The sequence below is a fragment of the Zalophus californianus genome, chromosome 4, assembly GCF_009762305.2.
Source record: "Zalophus californianus isolate mZalCal1 chromosome 4, mZalCal1.pri.v2, whole genome shotgun sequence".
Taxonomy (NCBI): domain Eukaryota; kingdom Metazoa; phylum Chordata; class Mammalia; order Carnivora; family Otariidae; genus Zalophus; species Zalophus californianus.
Genome location: NC_045598.1, coordinates 130,259,235 through 130,278,409, shown reverse-complemented (window position 1 = coordinate 130,278,409; position 19,175 = coordinate 130,259,235). Strand labels below are relative to the sequence as shown.

The 19,175-nt window shown below is 40.2% G+C and overlaps 1 long non-coding RNA gene across 1 annotated transcript; it reads right to left on the bottom strand.

The window, feature by feature from the left end:
- Window positions 1-2,524: 2,524 nt before the first annotated feature.
- LOC113910198 lies at window positions 2,525-13,603 on the bottom strand. The gene is made up of 4 exons (XR_003515960.1): window positions 13,497-13,603; window positions 3,957-4,026; window positions 3,216-3,381; window positions 2,525-2,880 (listed from the first exon to the last, which is right to left on the bottom strand). It is a non-coding gene; the product is annotated as an uncharacterized LOC113910198 (long non-coding RNA).
- Between the last annotated feature and the right edge of the window lie 5,572 nt (window positions 13,604-19,175).

The following is a 19,175-nucleotide window of genomic DNA, read 5'->3' as shown; positions in this document are numbered from 1 at the left end:
CGCTCATCACCTTTTTGTTAATTAAAATCTAGAGTATTCGTTACATCTGTAGACTATCTTGGAAACACTTGTGATTTATGACCCTCAATTTTAAAAATAAGCTTCAAAAGATACTCCCTACAATTTTTCTTGCTTGGTGGGACCACAGGCGTTTCTCCACAAAAATCCTTGATTTGTTTCCAGATCTTACCTCATGATTCCTGTTGTCTCTGGGAAGTGGTGTCATTCTAATGGGATCTCAGTGAACCGTTAGATCAGCCAGTTCAGTCCATGTCCCAAGCCGGGAAATGGTCCTTAGCAACTTTCAGTCTGTCTGCATCCTTTGAAATGTATATTTTAAAGGTAAAGACAAATATTTCTCTAATCTAAAGAAGACCTTAGATATTATCAAAGGAAACTTTTTTCCTGCGTGTGAACATTTTTCTAGAAGTAGAAGAAGCCAAGCTTACCACAAGTCTATCTTTAGAAAGCTCCATTCACTGTAATTATACATGACTTCTAAAGCACATCAGGTTGACTGTGTGGAAGTAAATAGAGGACTCTCCGCTGTGTGACTCACAGAAGTGCCTAGTCAAGGTCACAAAGTTCCAAATAGGTAATAAGCACTTTGTAGGGAACAAAATAACATAATTCTGTTTTCATATTAGCTGGGTGAATCTTAGATTTGCGAGAAAAATTTGCAACACTATTGTTCCAATTTAGTCCACTTACACCAGGGTAACTTGTAGCCCTTTCCAACACAGCTTTCTCAAAGGCTTTTAATCTACTTCATCATCATTAGAAATGATTAATTATGCTCTGAAACTTCAGAATTCCCAAGCAAGACAATGCAGTATATTAAACTCTTGTAGCCCTCTGTTAATAAGCATTTAATATACACATGCATGCATACACATGTGCATATAGGTATAGACCTATATCTGTATACACAGGTATGTATAAACATAGGAACGAATATGTGTATACATACACATATTTGTACATATATATCATTTTGCACCATGAGAAAATTCTCTTCTGTCACACGATGAGCCTCTTAGACATTAAAAATGATCAGGGGAGGTAATAATCTTAGATATGACAGGTCTTTTCTCACATAGATCTGCTTTTATTTTGGGTTAAAGAGAGTCATTTATTATCGCTAGGAAAATGGCTTGCCTTAGAAAATCCTATGGATTTTGATATTCTTTTAAGTATTTTCCACAGGCACTTTTTTCATTCTTATCACAGAGCCTATACTTTTGTCATCTCCTAAGCTAGTAGTTGTCCCACAGGGGTGATTTTTTTCCCTCAGCGGACACTTGGCGATGTGTAGAGACATTTTTGGTTGTCACAATTGCTGGGGGGGGGTACCACTGGCATCCAGTGAATGAAGCCAGAGATGCTGCTGAACATCCTACAAAGCACAGGACAGCCCCCACAACATGTACGTGATAAAGATTTACCAGTCCCAAAATACCAATAGTGCAGAGCCTGAAAAATTCTGTTCCCACTAAAAGCCGTTCGCTCACTCAACTTTTATGTCCCCCTTCCAACTTTCAAAACCGAGTTAACTCTGATTACCTAGGAGGCTCCTCTCAATAATCAACCAAAAGCACAGTGCTGGTAACTCTTCACCCTTCAATCCCAGAATCATCCAATAGCTTAGGTATTTAACTCTAGAAATACAACTGATTCTGTAAGATGCAAAATTGTTTAAATCCAGGGGCGCCTGGGTGGCTCAGTCAGTTAAGTGTCTGCCTTCAGCTCAGGTCACCACCTCAGGGTCCTGGGATCGAGCCCCGCATTGTGCTCCCTGCTCAGTGGGGAGTCTGCTTCTCCCTCTCCTTCACCCTCTGCTCTGCTCATGCTCTCTCTCAAACAATAAAATCTTTAAAAAAAATTGTTCAGATCTAGTTAATGTATCCACTGGGAAATGGTATATAATGAAAGTTAAAGAGAACGTATATGGGTTTCCTAGGGCCGCCACCACAAATTACCACAAACTAAGTCGCTTAAAACAAGAGAAATTTATTCTCTCACAGCTCTGGAGACCGGAAGTATGAAATCAAGGCGTTGGCAAGACCATGCTCCCTCTGGTGGCTCCAGGGGAAAATGCTCCCTTGGCTTCTGGTGGCTCCAGGTGTTATTTGGCTTATGACCACATCATTCCAGTCTCTGCCTCTGTCCTTCTGTTCAGTCACATGGCCTTCTGTCCTTTTGTGTCTTCTCCTCTTTTGTATCTTATAAGACACTTGTCACTGGAGGTAGGGCCCACCTGAGTTATCTAGGGTACTAGTGTCTCAAGATCCTTAATTAATTACATCTGCAAAGGCCATTTTCCTAAATAAGGTCACGTTCACAGGTTTCAGGTGGAGAGATCTTTTGAGAGGCCACCACTCAACCCACGACAGTGTGTGTGTGTGTTCACAATCACTGTGACAAGGCTTGGCTCAAAATAAGCAAAACAAAGTGCTAAATAAGGTTTAGCATACTTTTTTTTAATTTTATTTTATTATGTTATGTTAGTCACCATACAGTACATCATTAGTTTTTGATACAGTGTTCCATGATTCTTTGTTTGTATATACTTTTACTTGGATCATTAGTCTCATGACAACTTCTGTCTTTTGAATTTGGAAATCCATCATGTCTATCTATAAACTATATCTATTATTCACAATAAAGACCAGGTATCGAAAACCCTGGTGGCTGGAGAGAATGCAAAAGAGAAATTAGCAGGTTTACTTCCAGGTATGTAGCATGTATGATACAAAGCAGGGGAGCTTTGGCATAATTTAGAAGGTACACATCTCCACAGTCTTTCCAGATAGTTCTCAAGGGTTTCATTATTTCATCAGGGGAAGGCAAAAAAGATCATGGAGCTCAAACAAACTTTTTCTAAGAGAAAAAAGAAAGACGTTGAAAGACATTTTGTTAAAATCTCTTTATTTTAGAAATTAGGAAACTGAGATCCTAAAGGCTTTCATCTTTAATTGCATGCCCTCACATGTCTTGACTGAGGCAAGATTAGAAGCTCAATTAGAAGCTCATCATTCTTGACCCGTGTTCTTCCTCTACATGCTACATGATGTCTAATCTACTTTCCTCCTTCTAAAAAGTAAAACCATTCTCCTGATCTTCTTTTAGTTGAAAGAGAGAGGAGCCTACCATCCATAGGATGCATTCTTCCCTCACACCCTGTATAGTCAGCTCAGGCTACTGTAACAAAATACCTTAGACTTTGTGTCTTAAACACCAGAAATCGGTTTTCTCCCAGTTCTGGAAGCTGGAGGTCTGAGATCAGGACATCAGCAGGGTTGGGTTTTGATGAGAGTGCTCTTCCTGGCTTGTAGGTGACTGCCATCTCGCTGTGGCTTCACTTGCCTTCCCTCAGTGTTTCTGACAGAAAAGAGAGATAAGGCCACCAAACCTATCAGATTATGACCCCACTTTATGACCTTGTTTTGCCCTTAATTACTTCCTAAAAACCAGATCTCCAAATACATTCACATTGGGGGTTAGGGCTTCAACATATGAATTTTGAGAGGACATAAGTCAGCCCATAGCACACCCCCTATCACCTTATGTCAATGAAGAGTATTATACTTGCAGAATAATTTTTATGTTTTATGTAGTCCCCATAACTTTGTGATTTGCTCCATTTAACAAATTGAGAAACTGAGGCTCAGAGAAGTCAATTGGTTGGCCCAAGTTCATACAGTAAGATGCAGTCCAGAACTCAGCACATCTTCTATGTGGATTCTAGAGCTCTTTCCCAGGGTCCAAGATGACCTTCTGTATTGGTCACCTGTTGGTTGTCCTTATAAAGCATCTACAGACACTGTGAAAACAAATGGCTTCTAACAAGGTCCTTAGAGAGACCTATGAAAGTCTAACATTGTAATTCTTATACTTGACCATCTAACACATTAGTGACTTAAACCTCACAGAATGGAAAGAGTTTAGTATGTCACCTGTTCTCATGTGCACCGGGACTATGGCTTGAGAGAGGACTCAGCTGTTCCCACAGTAAGCCATCAATTCCTACCAAAAAAAAAAAAAAAAAAATCATAAAGGAATAAATGATTATTTATGGTGCCAAAAGCACATGTATTTTGAACAAGAAAACATGATGTTAAAGAATGTGAGAGGAAAAAACCTGATTCAGATTCATTCAATGAGCTTTTCAATGAAACTTCTAAGATGAAACACAAGAAATGTTTAGGCCATAATATAGTATCGAGGTCTTACCAAATATCAAAAGCAAAACTATTGTCTGTTGACCGTGATATGCATTTCTAGATGATTCTGGGTATAAACATAAAAACTTAACATGTAAAATATTTTACCCTTACATAAAGTTAAAAAAACTTTTATCACTTATGTTTGTTAGTAAGAATTGTTCATTTTTATAGGTGTAATGACACTAGTGTTATTATGGAAGAATTATTTTAGAGATTCAAATGGAAGTAAACATTGAGGGTTGGAATGTGGTAGGTTATAGGTCGTAATGAACTTTCAAATCAAAAAATGGAGCAAATAAGGTATTAAATCTCATTTCTGTTATGGTAGTTCATGACACTATTCTCTGTACTTTTATCTCTAATGATTTTATGTTTTTAGATATGTCTAAAAATTTACAATAAGAATAAAAAGACACGAAGTTACCAAAATCTTAGAACCAAAATATTAATATTCATTATTTAATAGAATGTGACTACTCAGTATTGCATGAGTGGCCCACATAAGAGGAATGCAAGAGAAAAGATGCATATATATCTGTTCAGAGAAACACACCACATTTTTCCAATTTCCGCTGCTGGGAGTACACATTGATCAGCAGATTTGAAGCAATCATAACTATTTTTAGAATTAAAAAAATAAGAATTTCATTTTGAGTAGAATAGGCCTGTTTGATTTTTTTTGACATACAAAAAACTATACATAATTAATGAATACAACTTGATGATTTGAGAGATAAGGATACATCCATGAAACCATGACCATCATCTATTCCATAAACCTATCCACCATCTCCCAAACTTTCCTCCCACCCTCTTATTTATTATTGTTATTTTTTTCTGATAAGAGCCCAACCGAAGACCAACCTTCTTAGTAAATGCTTCAGTACACAATACAATATTGTTAACACCAGGCACAATGTTATACAGTGGACAGTTTGATTTCAATAGCCACAATTATCCATTTTCTGACCCACAATAAATACAAAGATACACCTTCGGGAGACCTTAATCCACATGCAACTAACATTAAAAACAGAATTTGTGCGGAAAGCATACAAGAGCACACACACATTCTCTTTAAGCTTCAATCTGAAAGAGTTTCTGAAAGGTTAGAAGCCTTCCCCCCTGAGGGTATTCAAAAAGCCAGAAGTAGCTTTTTGTCACTTGCTCCGAATTTTTTTTTCCCCGAGATGAAATACAGGAAGCCAATTCAGAGTAGCTAGTAAATTCAGTCATTTTAAGGGCCCCTTGTTCCCCCCCGCGCCGCCTTCTCTCCTTCTCAAAACGCAATACTTGCTCCTCCCCAAAAGTACAGCAGCCAGATTGCAGACAAAGAAGACCTTGGATGTAAGTGGAGCCTCTGGTCTACCTGAGGGGCTTTCATTCAAATAAAAGCTTCCCAATTTACCTCCCCCGTGAATGGTGTGAGTGTGTTTGAGAGCAGGAGGTAAATATGCCAGGAAAACAAATCTGGTCACACACTCAGATTCTCCTCACTCCTGTCTCTGGAGGACACCATCTTGCCTCTGGAAGCTATTAGTCCCCATCACCTCCCACTTTGCACATACCACAATAAATTCATTATTTTATTTGACAAGTAATTCTGCAATTGACCCCACAAGATTAGAGAATTTGGAAACACGTCGGGTTAGAAGAGATGCAAAACCTCACCTCATAGGAGGAAGACAAATGAGGTGTGCATAAGTGCAAAAGCACATCTGTGAGTTCTCTCACAAATTATCCCTGGGAGTTTAGAGGAGCAAATGCTACACCTCAACTACCGAGTGGCTGGAGACAAAGAAGCAGTGTGATCAGTTGACTGTCTCACAATTTTAGGAAAAGTTGAAATTGTAATATATAATATTTTCCTATTAACAAAGAAATAATTGTTTCTTTAAAAACATATTCACCTTGAACTCCCTCCCTGGGAAATGGTACACTATTAGCACCTTGATCCATAGACTTCCAGATGCTTAAAGAGGTTTCCCCTGACAAATCTAGCCTAAAAAAATGACCCAATCCATCACTATCAACCCCAATGTGAAAACTTTGGGTGGCAAAGGTCAGAAAATCCAAATCAGACTGGTGTAAGCAGGAAGGGATATTAATTCAAAGGCTCAAATGATGTCTGTCTCAGATCTGCCATCCTTCACGATGGCTTCATTTGCAGATGCCCTGTGATGGAAAGATGGCTGCCAGCAGCAAGAGGCGATCTCTTCCCAGATCTAAATCCCTGAGGTAATAAGCTCTCCTTCCTATCGGTTGCTTTCACAAAAAGACCAAGTACTGGCTCTAGCTGGATTGTGCGGTCATCCATGAACTGACTACTTTGGTCAGGGGAACACAATGAACTCAGGAATGCTAAACGCCCAGGAAGTGGAGAAATGAGGAAGAATGCCCTCTTTGTCTCTATGTGTGACTAATTAAGCAGTGTTGTTTATGCTACAGTGTTGCAGACTATGCGGAGTGTTCTTTAAATTTTTACTCACAGCCTTCTAAATATACCAGGCCATACTCAGGTCATCTCATCTTCCCAACTAGTGACCAAAATTTGTTACTGACGAGCATCTTGCCTGGTTCCTTCTTCCCTCAGGTCAATGGTTCTCCTGGGTGGCTTCTCGGTCCCTTGGGATATAGACACCTGGCATCTATATTCCAGTTGACTTTCAAAGTAGAATCCCCCACTCTGCCACCAATCTCTCTCTCTCTCTCTATCCTTGGCTCTCTCTTTGCCTTGCTCTCAGCCTCTCTCTACTTAAAACATCTAAACCTTCTTTAGGTTTATTGTGTCCAATGTTGTGTCTATTCAGAGGGCCTTTTGAAAGACAGCATTTGATTGACTTTCAGATCACTCTTTTACATATAGTGGAGGACAAGAAACTACAGAGAGATTTGGCTCTGCTTGGAATATATGTAATTACATATGAGAACACAGGGATGACAGGTTGGGTGGTACTGAGAATTGATGCGTAAGACTAGAACTCCACTCTGTCCTCTTGCTGCCTCCTGTGTGTGCTAACTGTGTCTTCATCAGGTAAAGGAGTTCTGTGGTAAATTATGAGTGGACCAGTTTCTAAAGCACTGTCTGAAGGCCTACGTGTCATAATGGCCACTAGGACGGCAGGGTTACCTCTGTCTCAGTGGAGATAAAGACAGAGTCATCAAGGAAGGCAAGGAAGAGCACAGACTCTAGAGTCAGTTGGCTTGGGTCTGAATCCACAACTCTGCCACTGGCTAGCTATGTAACCTAGAATACACCCTTAAATGAGATAACCTCGAATGAATGGAAACTTTGCCTCTCTGTGCTCCATTTTCCTTGTATATATGAAGGAGATATATTAAAACTACCTACCACATGAGATAATTCTGAGGAAGAAATAGAGTAACACACATGAAGGGCTTGCCACAATGCCTGGTACATAAGCCCTCCATCAATATTCACTGCTATAATTAGCATCACTACCATTACCACTACTAAAACTTACATGGTGATTTGGGAACACGGATTTTGGAGTGTGACCATGTAAGTTCAAACCCAATTCCAACTCTGACCGTGTTATCTGGGGCAAGTGATTTAGACACTCCACAAGACTTAGTTTGCTTCCCATAAAAATACGAACCATAACATTACCCACCTAAGGAGCAGAAGTGAAGATTCAGTTAAATAAATATATCACTTGGCTCTCAGATGTTGTTTATCATTTTATTAAGACAGCATGACATTTGAAGGTTTCTTCTGATAAGCCGTCTTCTCAATTCCTCCATAGAGAAAAAAAATATCCGCAACGGCCATTTCTATTCCAGGCATCTGGAATCTTGGAGTTGGAAAAGTACTCTCCCTTAGTTGAAAGGCAGTATTCACCATTAAATGTAAATGCCCTGAGGTGGTCAGAGAGGAGGGTTATCCAGCCAATAGCTCAGCACTTCTGGTGGTTTGGCAAATGCTTCCCAAGGTGACAATTTGAGAAAGAATGAGTAAAGGTAAGAACACTGGACAGAGGGGCCACAGAGTGATGTCAACAACACCTGGGGGACCCTGGAAGTAGGAGAATGGCCTCCGAAGTGGAGGTGAGTGCTCTCGAAAATGTTATTGACCTTCTCAATTTGGTCAAGGATTCATGTCAGACAGTCCCGTTAGGCTCAGGGCCCAGCACAGGCTACAGAGCCCAGATTATTCTCTAGGTTCTGGGCCACAGCATCTCCACAACAGAACAAGCCAACTTCAAGTTTCACAAATGCTTTCTCTAGATTTTGGAAAAAGTGGAGCTTTCTGAAGAAATGCCGAAGCTACGTGGGGTGGGTGGTGTAAACACCCTCCATGGCCCCAGCCTTCTAGTCTTTCCAAACAGTATTTTGATGATGATACAATTCTCCTCCTCAGATGTGGAGAAAGCGGAGAACTGAATCATTTCATAAGACCACAAAGCACAGAGGAGGCAAGGACTGTCTCAAAATAATGGGAGGAGCCTAACTCAAAGAAATCCTCAACGTATTAGACAAGTTTTCCTCTGTGGAGAGAACTCCCACAGGAAATCTGGGGCACTCTCTCCCTGAAGCATGCTTTAAAATTCAACCAGACTCAATGAGAGAGACCACAGGAAACAATTCTGTCCTTGAGAGGTGAAAGGGTAGAGGGCGGGATGGGTCTTGTCCAGCTCTCATTTCTGTGGTAAGTGATCCCAGTCACCTGGGTTGCTGTGCCAGGAGTGGAAGCAGAGAGAGCTGGTTGTTCCCATTGACTTTCACTTTTCATAGGAGCAAGTTTAATCGGTTCTTCAGCTCAGCCCTCCTTTCAAGTCTCTGGAAACATCTCAAGGGAGAAAATAACACTAAGAAACACAGAAATCTTTTCTCTTCTCTGCAGGCATTTGTCACAGCGCCAGTTCCTAAGTGCACAAACTTTTGGCAGAGCGGATCCCTTTGATATACTTTTCCCAGGGTTCAAAAAGAAAAGATAAACAAAGAACTTGTGACTTCATGGGGAGCAAAGGTAGCCAGGAGTTTATGAGGTAGCTCATCTTCTTTACATTTCTGGCCAAGGGGAAGGGAGTGTCAGTGAAGAAAAAAAATCACCTTGTTAGTGGTTTCTGAGACTGCAGGTTTGGTGCCTGAGGGCATTTTCTGGGCTGGCTCACAGCGTTTGCTGCTATTTTACCCCCGCATAAAGCAAAGGGCAGCTTCTGTCAGCAAAGGTTGACACTCTAAGGTTGTGTTTTGGTTGGTGCTTTTTTTTTTTAAGGCAAGGAAAAATATTACGCATTTAAAATTGGTTCTCAAAAGGTATATGGACTTCCTCTGACAATATTTCTCAATGAATTAAGCCAAACAGGAAAGTCAATAATCGTTGATATTTTCTTTAGATTTTGAGAACAAACAGGATATGTCTAATTAGGACTCTTTATTACCTGGGCCCCAACAACTTTGGCAGTTGGTTTATTTCTTCTGGTATAAGAATTTTTATAACCATGTTAAGATTCGGAATGTTAAGTAACAAATGGCATGGAGATGGGGAGGAGTTGAAATTTTAGCCATATTTTTGTTTTATGCTTTCACTTTCTACAGTTATCAGACCTATTTCCTTAGCAGCCGGCCTTGCATCACCCCACTGAATAAGACAGACTTTAAACAAACATAGCGACTATGTGTTGATGGTGTACGTCTCTGGATCTCTGCCAAGAATTTGAGATGTGAGAAATCAAAATTCATCTTCAGCTTTTAATGGAATTGGATTAGAGCCAAGAAAATACAGCACAAATCAAGTGGCTTCTCCAATGACATTGTGCCAATGACATCATAATTAGAGCCGAGCTTAGCAAGCCTCACAGGATCTCAGTTGTTATACTAATTCCTCAGTCCCTAGAATTACTTTTTTCCCACTCTTGGCAAATATATGAAGAATCAGAACATTGCCTAGCCCAGTGGGAGTAGGGTAAATTATGTCTCTATAAATAGAGGGTGCAAGAAAGGAAGGCTTAATTTCCCTGATCTAGTCTCTAGAGGCAAGGGGAGAAAGGTCGAAGAGGGATGCAGGTCCCAGCCTGACCCTGCTGCATCTTGAAAAGGTCCAGTGTAGCCCATGCTAGGTCCAGCTGTGCAACGTTATGTGGTGTGTGTGTGTGTGTGTGTGTGTGTGTGTGTGTGTGTGTGTGTGTGTTTTCCTATTGACTCAGAGTGATGGACTTCTAAAAATTGACATTAACCAAATACCTATGAGACTGATTCAAAACACCAGTGTATTCATTCACAGTGATAAATGTAACTCCCAAAGGCTCATAGTGGTTCTTGAGTGTGATCAGATCATTCTTGATCTGTGATCACTCACAGTTTCATGAGTGCAGTATTAATGCGATGCTAATGGGTACCAATCAAGGTGCAATGACCTGTGCCACCCAACTTCATTTCCAGGAATACTTCTCAAAAACGACAGAAGGGACAGTCTTTTGGTCACTGTTGGTACTCTGATAAATTAGCCTCCCAATCTTTTCTTTTTTAAGTCAGGTAAATCATCATCATCCCTAGATGATAGAGTGATATTCAGATTACAGTAGCATCACCCGGCAACAACAATAATAAAACATCCTGATGATTTTGCCAGGACTCAGGAAGAAGGTCCAAGGACTTTGAGTTTGTGAGACATCCTGCATCTCCTGTATGGCAATTTGGAAACACAATAACTTCACTGGCAGCACACAATTAGATTCCAGTCAGAGGACTCACTTTTGCGGATTAGCAGACAACAGGTTCATCCATGATGTTTTCTCTTCTTGTTTTTTTGCCTTGAGAAGTGACATTTTCTGAATTTGCTGCCAAATTTGGGATTCTGCATTCTGCTGTGCCTGACTGCTGTATGCCATGCTTCCATGATCCCAGCCAAGTGGCAGAGGCAAGATACTCTGTAGCCACAAATGCTTTCGGTGCTCATGGAACGTCTTTCCCATAACAATAATTTTTGTTCAGTAATAAAAGGAAAGGGAACCTTCCATGTCCAACAAAGTAAAAGAGGTGTTCTAGCCCAGTATCTCTTCAAGGAATGGTATAAAAGGAGTTACACCTTAGCCAACATATTAAGGATTATAAGTTAAGAGTCTCATTTCGGGAATAATTCATTAAAATTACATGTATAATGACGGAAATTCTCCCAATCCCCTCATCCTCCTTTTTAGTATCTAAAAGAGACTAGAAAATGTGAACAAAGGAGGAATTATTTTTATTTTTCTCCCTGAGTGCATAAATTTGTTCATGGGTACTTCTTTCCACTCAGTAATAATGATAGCAACCACTAATATTTATTGAGCACTTGCTATTTTGCCCAAGGTATGAAACCAAGAACTAAAATAAATCTTCACAACTATTTCATGAGTTAAGTATTATTATTAACCTAGTAGGCATTAGGGAGAGAAAATTGGACAAGTTGCTTCACTTCTGTATGTCTCAGGTTCACAAAGCTTGGAAGTGGCCGGGTATTGCTTAAGCCCAGGGAATCTGACCATAAAACCTGCCCCCTTAAATAGTAAGCAATGTGCCTTCTTAAAATTTCAAACTATGAATACTTGTGTAATTTGGCCTAACCCATTATATCCATTGGTATTGACTCTATAAACTTGATTACTATGCAGAAGCTGTTTCTTATTCCTTTTTCCTTCATGAGAAATAAGGCAAATGTAAAATTAGAACAACCTCCTCTTCTGTTTCTCAGTGAATGACTTTATTATCTCAGCCAATACTGAAATCCACATTTCAAAAAAAAATCTCCACCACCCACATTACCTTCATTGTTAATATTTATAACATGTGGGGAAAGGGTTTAGAACTCGACTTCATTGTTCCAAAAAAAATTCAAAATCTTCCAAATTGGCTAAGGTGTCCTACATCTAAAAGGTCTACTCCTCAAGCATGGGCCTCTTGCCAACGTGTCTGACAAAGTGAGTCTCAAAATTCGAGACTTATCAGAGTATCTTTGGCAGGTTAAAGAGAGTTCCAAGTGTCAGATGGACTCCTAGAACAGTATCTCCAAAAAATATAATTCTTCCATATTTGTATATAAGAATTTAACCAGATGTTCATTATGAGGAACAACAGCCAACTAAGCAAGGACCTATTTATACCCTACTATGAAAATTACCAAGTTTAACATAACTCAGAGGAACTCAATTTACTTTCAGAACTATTTAGCAATTATTCTCCAACCTTAGCGTTTAACTTTTTGAACATGGACCCCATAACTTTATTTTTGGTTTAAAAAAAAGTGTGGAAGTCAGTTCTTTCTTTTTAACTTTCCTAAGATGTTTCATGACACTGAAAATGCATCATTGGCACAGGGGATTAATCATTGTCCAATCATCACATTACTATAGGAAGTACCCGAATCAGTCAGTAGAATCCTTTGCTGATCTGGTTTCTTTTAGTATCTCAAAAGAGAACATCAAAAGAGGGTTCTGTTTCAGGCATAAAAGTTCCCCTTTACTTCCCCATTAATCTCTCGATGCCTAGATGCCCAGGAAACGTGGACTTTCTCCTTTCCTCCAATTTTCCAAAGCCACATGCAAGAGAATCAAGCTGTCCCACAACATAAACTCAGACACAATTCCACCTTGATATCCTCTTGCTCAGTGCGTATTCATTCCTCCCTGTTCCTCCATTTTCCTATCTCATTAAATTTGTATTTATCCTCATGTTTTCAATTAATGATCACATACTTCATATATCTTTCATCTGTTTCAACCTCAGTCCTGGAGGGAGACACAGTCCCTTTAGAACAGACAAAAAGAAAGTACATAAAACCATCTCCCAGAAATAATCCCAAAATATTGGTGTGGTAAGTGTGATATCAAACATTTAACTAATTACTACATTAGAGACTCAAATCTATTCTCCTCAGGGTTTCCACTCATTGTGTCTTACATATTTCCTATTTGTAAGGCTGGGATGTTGTTATGGTTATCAGTGGAGTCCAAAGGGAAAATCTCTCTTCTCCTACTCATATTATTGAAAATAAAAAGCAACTCAAATACTTGAGCTCACCCAAATAAAGCATGCATTCCTGCTGAGGAAAACCTGACTGAGAAGCATCCTCATCCTATTATAGCAATTTGTCTAGTCAGTCTCTCTGAAGCCTAAATGTTTCAACTTTAGCAACACTGATACAGCGTTCTTCATTTAGATTATTTGAATTCTCCCCACCAAAAAGTAATAAAAAATCTAAACAGAATGACTCAACTCTTTATTTTAACTGAACAAACAATTATTAAGTATAAGGATATGAGCACTTACCTCACCAATTACAATAACAAACTGCTTCCTGAAATCCCCATGGGACCTTATGAACCTAAAGTATCAGCCACAGTGGCACCAGTGGCCACATTACTGACGGAGATGGCACCTCCATATGCATCCCAGGGCCTTCACCTTTGGGCATCAACAGGTCCATGGTCATCTTCAGTCATTGTGGCCATCGATAGCAATGCTGCTTTTAGGGACACTGGGGCCAGGCTGCTACTCTGTGTCATCAGAGAAAAGAGATGTCACCTGAGAGCAGACAGGTCATCAGAGTAAGAATAAAAAAATATACCCAATGCCACACTGTGGCCAAATGGGCTGGTTGACTGACTGTATGTTCTAGATATCCCTTAGAGAAATTATATGGGAAGAATACGAAGGGGATGGAGTTACCACATGGTAAGTGAAAAGTACAGCCAGAAATACTATGTTGAAATTGTAATTTTGATCAAATTTCTTACCTTCAGATAGCTGTGGACTGGAGAATACACTGACCCTTCATTTAGTTATCTATGGCCGCATAACAATCTGCCCCAATACTTAACGGCATAAGACACCGACTCCCTTGTTAATTCTTGTGATTCTGGGGGTTGACCGGGCTCACCTGTGTGGTACTTCTGCTCTACTCGGTGTTGACTGGGCTGCAGTTATCTGGGGCTGGAATTCCCAAGATGCTTGATCGATGCTCATGACTGACCATTGATACTGATTCTTGGCCAGGAGCTTGGCTAAGACTGTTGAACAAAATGCATGGATGCACCCTCTCCATGTGATTCAGGCTTCTTCTCAATGGCAGTTGGGTTTGAAGAGGGAGAAACCCGGAGTTAGTGTTGGAAGAGAGAAGTGTAAGCAGCCAGTCTTTTCAAAGGTGTAGACTAAGAACTGAGACCACATTGCTTCTGACATACCCAGTCACAGGTGCAGCCCGGCTCTAGGAAGTAGAGAAATAGGCTGTCCTTCTCAGTGCGTGGCCATCTTGCCTCTGCACAAGCTCTGTCCTTTGATTTCAAGAGATGGTAAAGCAGCCGACAGAGAACTGTGTTGTCACCGCCAACACCTGGGACGGCGGTGGAAGGAGGGAACCGATCAGAACCATCCTACTCATGGCTGCTCCCAGGCCCCCTTTACACGCCTGAAACTCTGCTTTTCCCACTGGGTCTAAACCGCTGAATTCATACTATCTTCTCCATTTCTTTACATCATACTGCTGAATGGAAAACACCTCTGTCTGGTCAGGAAACCGCAAATCTTTTTTATCTGTTTCACGTTGCACTCAATGTTTTCTACTCTCGAGGGGCAAGGCCAGAGGAACTAGGGCATGTGCAAGCCTCAGAAGAATCATTGACTTCACATCTTCACCTGGGGAAGGGGTTTTCTTGCTTTTTGTGTTTTCATCCCAGGCTATGCTCCAGATCCAGCTAATTAGTGTCTCTGAAGGTACAAACACACACACACACACACACACACACACACACACACACACACACACACACACACACACACACAGGCTCTCCAAGTGATTCAGAGAGTGGTTTGGGGAGAACCACTCTTAAAATGGTCATTGTTTAAAAGTTAATTTAATGGTTTTAAATTCTTTGGCGGGGAGGGGTGGGAGGCTCTTCCGTGGAAAATGAATACTTAGGCAATTTTCCTTGTAAGAGATCCATTCACACATTGGTCCTACCTACGCCCTTGGGATTAAAACTATCACCCATTCCAGGTGCTTTATCTTTGCCACAGTCTCCTGTAAGTACCATTGGACTAATGGTGGTGCAAAATCAAGACACAGACAAAGCCGCGTGTGCAACTGAGATTGGGCTGCAGATGTCTGTGTGTGTGTTGGCACTGTGTGCTCTGCAGAGCCCCAGGCTTGTTAGAGCAGTGACCCAGGACATACTTGCCAGACATTGGGGTCTGTGGCCAAGCATGAAAACTCTGGTAATAGCGTCCCGTTGTGCAAACTGTGGAGTCCCCACTCACATGGTTGCTGAGCAGCACCTTTGGAATGGTGAAGCAGCCACAAAGTGGGCATCTAGCCAGCACCGGGCATGACAGAAGAACGGAGACAGGGGCCCAGAAGAGAAGGACAAATCCTCTTTCCCATAAAGAGTGTCTGCCATGTCTGATCGACTGCCTGGCATGTTGAGTTGTTTCCAGAATCATGCCTCCTAAGAGCTACTGTGACCATAACCTTTCTGTGCCTCACTTTGCCCAGGAGTAAACTAATATCTGAGTCCTTGATTCCTCCTGGGGATGCTGCGAGGCAATTAGTGGAACAATGTCTATAAAATCCTGTGAGGATGGTTGCTCAGAGAGCTCTACGAAGATAAGCTGTATCACTGAGACCCATGCAGAGGAGGCCAACTGATGAGTTTCAAAGCTGTGCTCCAATTCACTGGAAGGATGTGAAGAAACACACCTAAGACAGCCTCTCTAACTATACATGCCAAGTGTAAAAGCACACTCACTCTAGGTGCAGACAAATTGGCTAAAACAAAACAAAACAAAACAAACTCAATCATTTCTGATCATCGGACCCTGCGCTTACTGGGCAGACTACATTTTCTTGGACGGAAAGGCAGTAGCCAGCAAGGTTTCGTCCCCAGGCTGACAGCCGTTTCTATAAAGCCATGTGTTTTTTCAGAGCAGCCTATGGTGACATAGCAACCCAGACATATGGTGTCATTATTCAGCCGACACAAATTTGACACTTAAGTGAATTTATTATATTTTGCTTTGCTCCTGGTGCCTGAAAGGCTTTGCCACTGTCTCTTCATAGAGCTTGTCACAGATGTTGATGTATTTTCCTCCTCCATGGCCAGGTTTTACTGTGGAAACTGATACAACTTCATGATAGAATTTCTAGATGAATTATTCACGCATTGCATGCTTTCTGCACACAGGGCCTTGGAAGAAATCCATACTATTCAATAAATGGTCTTTCTAGTCCTCTTTAACAGAGCATTCTCTTCTGGTTTAAACTGTTTCTATTATCGCCTTTGTAATCATAATGTTTTGGATAAAGTATTTCATAGCTGATAGTTTGGTTAAAACATTCACAATATTTCACATTAATGTGCAAAAAAATTGCGCAGGCACTGAGATGAAACCCATCCATTCTAGCAACAATAAAACATAGGGGCCATGCAACTTTTACTCATTTTAAACACACACACACACACACACACACACACACACACACACACACACAACTGAAACTCTTTAGTCAACTCTATTTCCAATGATTTATAGAGCTATTCTTGAAATATCTCAATATTTGTTATTTTAGACAGAATAGGCCTCTTCTAATGCTAATACCATCTGTAGAGATGAGTTTTTAATTGAAAAGAATTTTCAACTTGATGGAAAAGAGTCAGATGAACTCATCACTGGCCTCTGAGAAAAGATTAATGAAACAAAAACATATCAAGCTTCTTTAATACCTGGAGAAGCCATAAGGATACCTCGAGTGACATTATGGGCCATGGTATATGGGAGTGAATAACCTTAACATGACACGATAAGCCTGTGGAAGAATTAAGAGCTATAATTACAGTTTTTAAAGTACAGTGACCTATTGACCTTTAAGATTTAAGACTTTGCCTCAGGGTCATTTCTTGACCTAGTTTTTGTTTTGTTTTATTTTGTTTCATTGGGTTTTTTTTTTAATTCCCAACTAAAAATAATTTTTCAATAACAATTTTTCCAATTTTATTCTGTAAAATTCCAAGTGGTTGCAAAGTTAAATTCTTCCTTATCTTTGTTTTATTTTTAATTTAGTTAAATTCTTGGGAAATACAGATTATAAGAAATCTCTCCTTTTAGAATTTGTTTTCCATTCAAAAAGCAATGACATCCTGAATTTTTCCTAGAACAGATGGCAAAAGAATTGCACAAAAGCACAAAGGAAGATGAAATTCTAGCTAATGATTATTATTATTTGAGCAAATTTAAGCTAAGTGCAGTAGATTTCATTTACTAAGCTTTGAGGTCCATCCATGCAGAACTTCCCCCATTTGTTGTCTATGGCACAATGTTTTCCCAGTCTCTCAAAACCTCAACACTGGAGTCATCTTTGGCTACAACGCACATCCGCATGTCCCACCGCCATCCAAGTTCTAACAGCTCTTTCTTTCTTTGAACTATGTCCTCTGTTTGGATCGTAGTTTTTCTCTACCCTGCTCCAAGCCCCCACGGTCTTTATCCAGATATCCATGAAATCTGTCCCATCTCATCTTCCAGCCTCCAGAAATTTCCTTAACTCTAGTCTATCCTGTATATCATTACCAGGATGAACTTCCTCATACATTATTTTATTATATCATCCCCTGCTTAAAAACCCATAATAGTTTCTATTGCCTACTGAATATCTTTTTATTTAATATATGTACTAATGTGCCAGACTTTTCTTTAAGCACTTAAAAATATCAACCCTCTTAATCCTCATAACAACCCTATGAGGTAAGAACTATCACTTACCATTTTTTATAGATGAGGACACTAAGGCAGAGAGAGGATTAATAATTTTCCCAAGGTCACACATCCAGGGAGGAACAGTCATGATTCAAACCCAGTCTATGCATTTAACCAATATACTATGCTGCCTCACCCTAGAATAACTAGCACACATGTAATGTTCTGTATCTTTTACACAGCTTTCACTTCTCATTGGACCCAACCCTCCAGTCAGATGCTGTTTATTCTTAAATCCATCTAATTTGATCTCTTTCTAGTAAAAGGACCTGCATTTAAGTGGACCACTCTCCTTCTGTGTACATATTTCCACCTCTTACAACTCTGCCGCTGAGAATTTTCTTGCCTGGGCTTCCTTGCCATTTTTCTCTCTTGGTCATGCTTATATCCAATAATAGAAATTATAAATATTTCTCATTGTGATATATAAACTTCTTGCAAGATGTAGCTCAGTTCTCAAAGGAGCCCTTCTGACCCCACAGGAACCTCTTTTCTTCTTTGCCCTCTCTCAGCGTGTATGTGTACACACCCAACTTGGCTATAGTTTTTTCAAGAACCTCCTCAAACTCCCATTCTTCTCTGAAGCCTCCTCTCAGTTCTCACAGGCAGACTGTGTAGCTGTGTCCACAGCGTTCTCATGACAACTCAGATGTTTGGCTCATCCCTCGATTATCACCCTTCCTGCCAACCTGCCCCACACATATACCATCAGATTGTGAGCTTCTCCAAGGCATGTGTTACAAAACCTCTGCCTACATCACACATAGTAGGGAATTGATGGGAATTTTTTAATACATGAACATTCAGTACCATTTTGTACACACACACACACACACACACACACACACACACACACACACACACAAGCATGTATCAGTTTTATTTTGCAACAGTATTGTAAATCCAATGAAGACAGATCCTGCTTCTACCTTCCTTGCATTTCTCATCAAATCAAGTCAGGGCATTACCATCAATCCCTACTAAATGCTTGCTGTATGAATGGGTAAGTTATTAAAATTACCCCAGGAAATGAAGATCTTTGGCTTGAATTGCCAAGTGTTAAAAATGGCACCACTCAAAAATATATAGTCAACCACACATTAAAAAGTACTAAGAATAACTCAATATTTCTTGTACGGAATAGTTGCATTTTCTTCTGAGAATCCATATGTTAAAATCTCTCTCTGTATTTCCCATGAG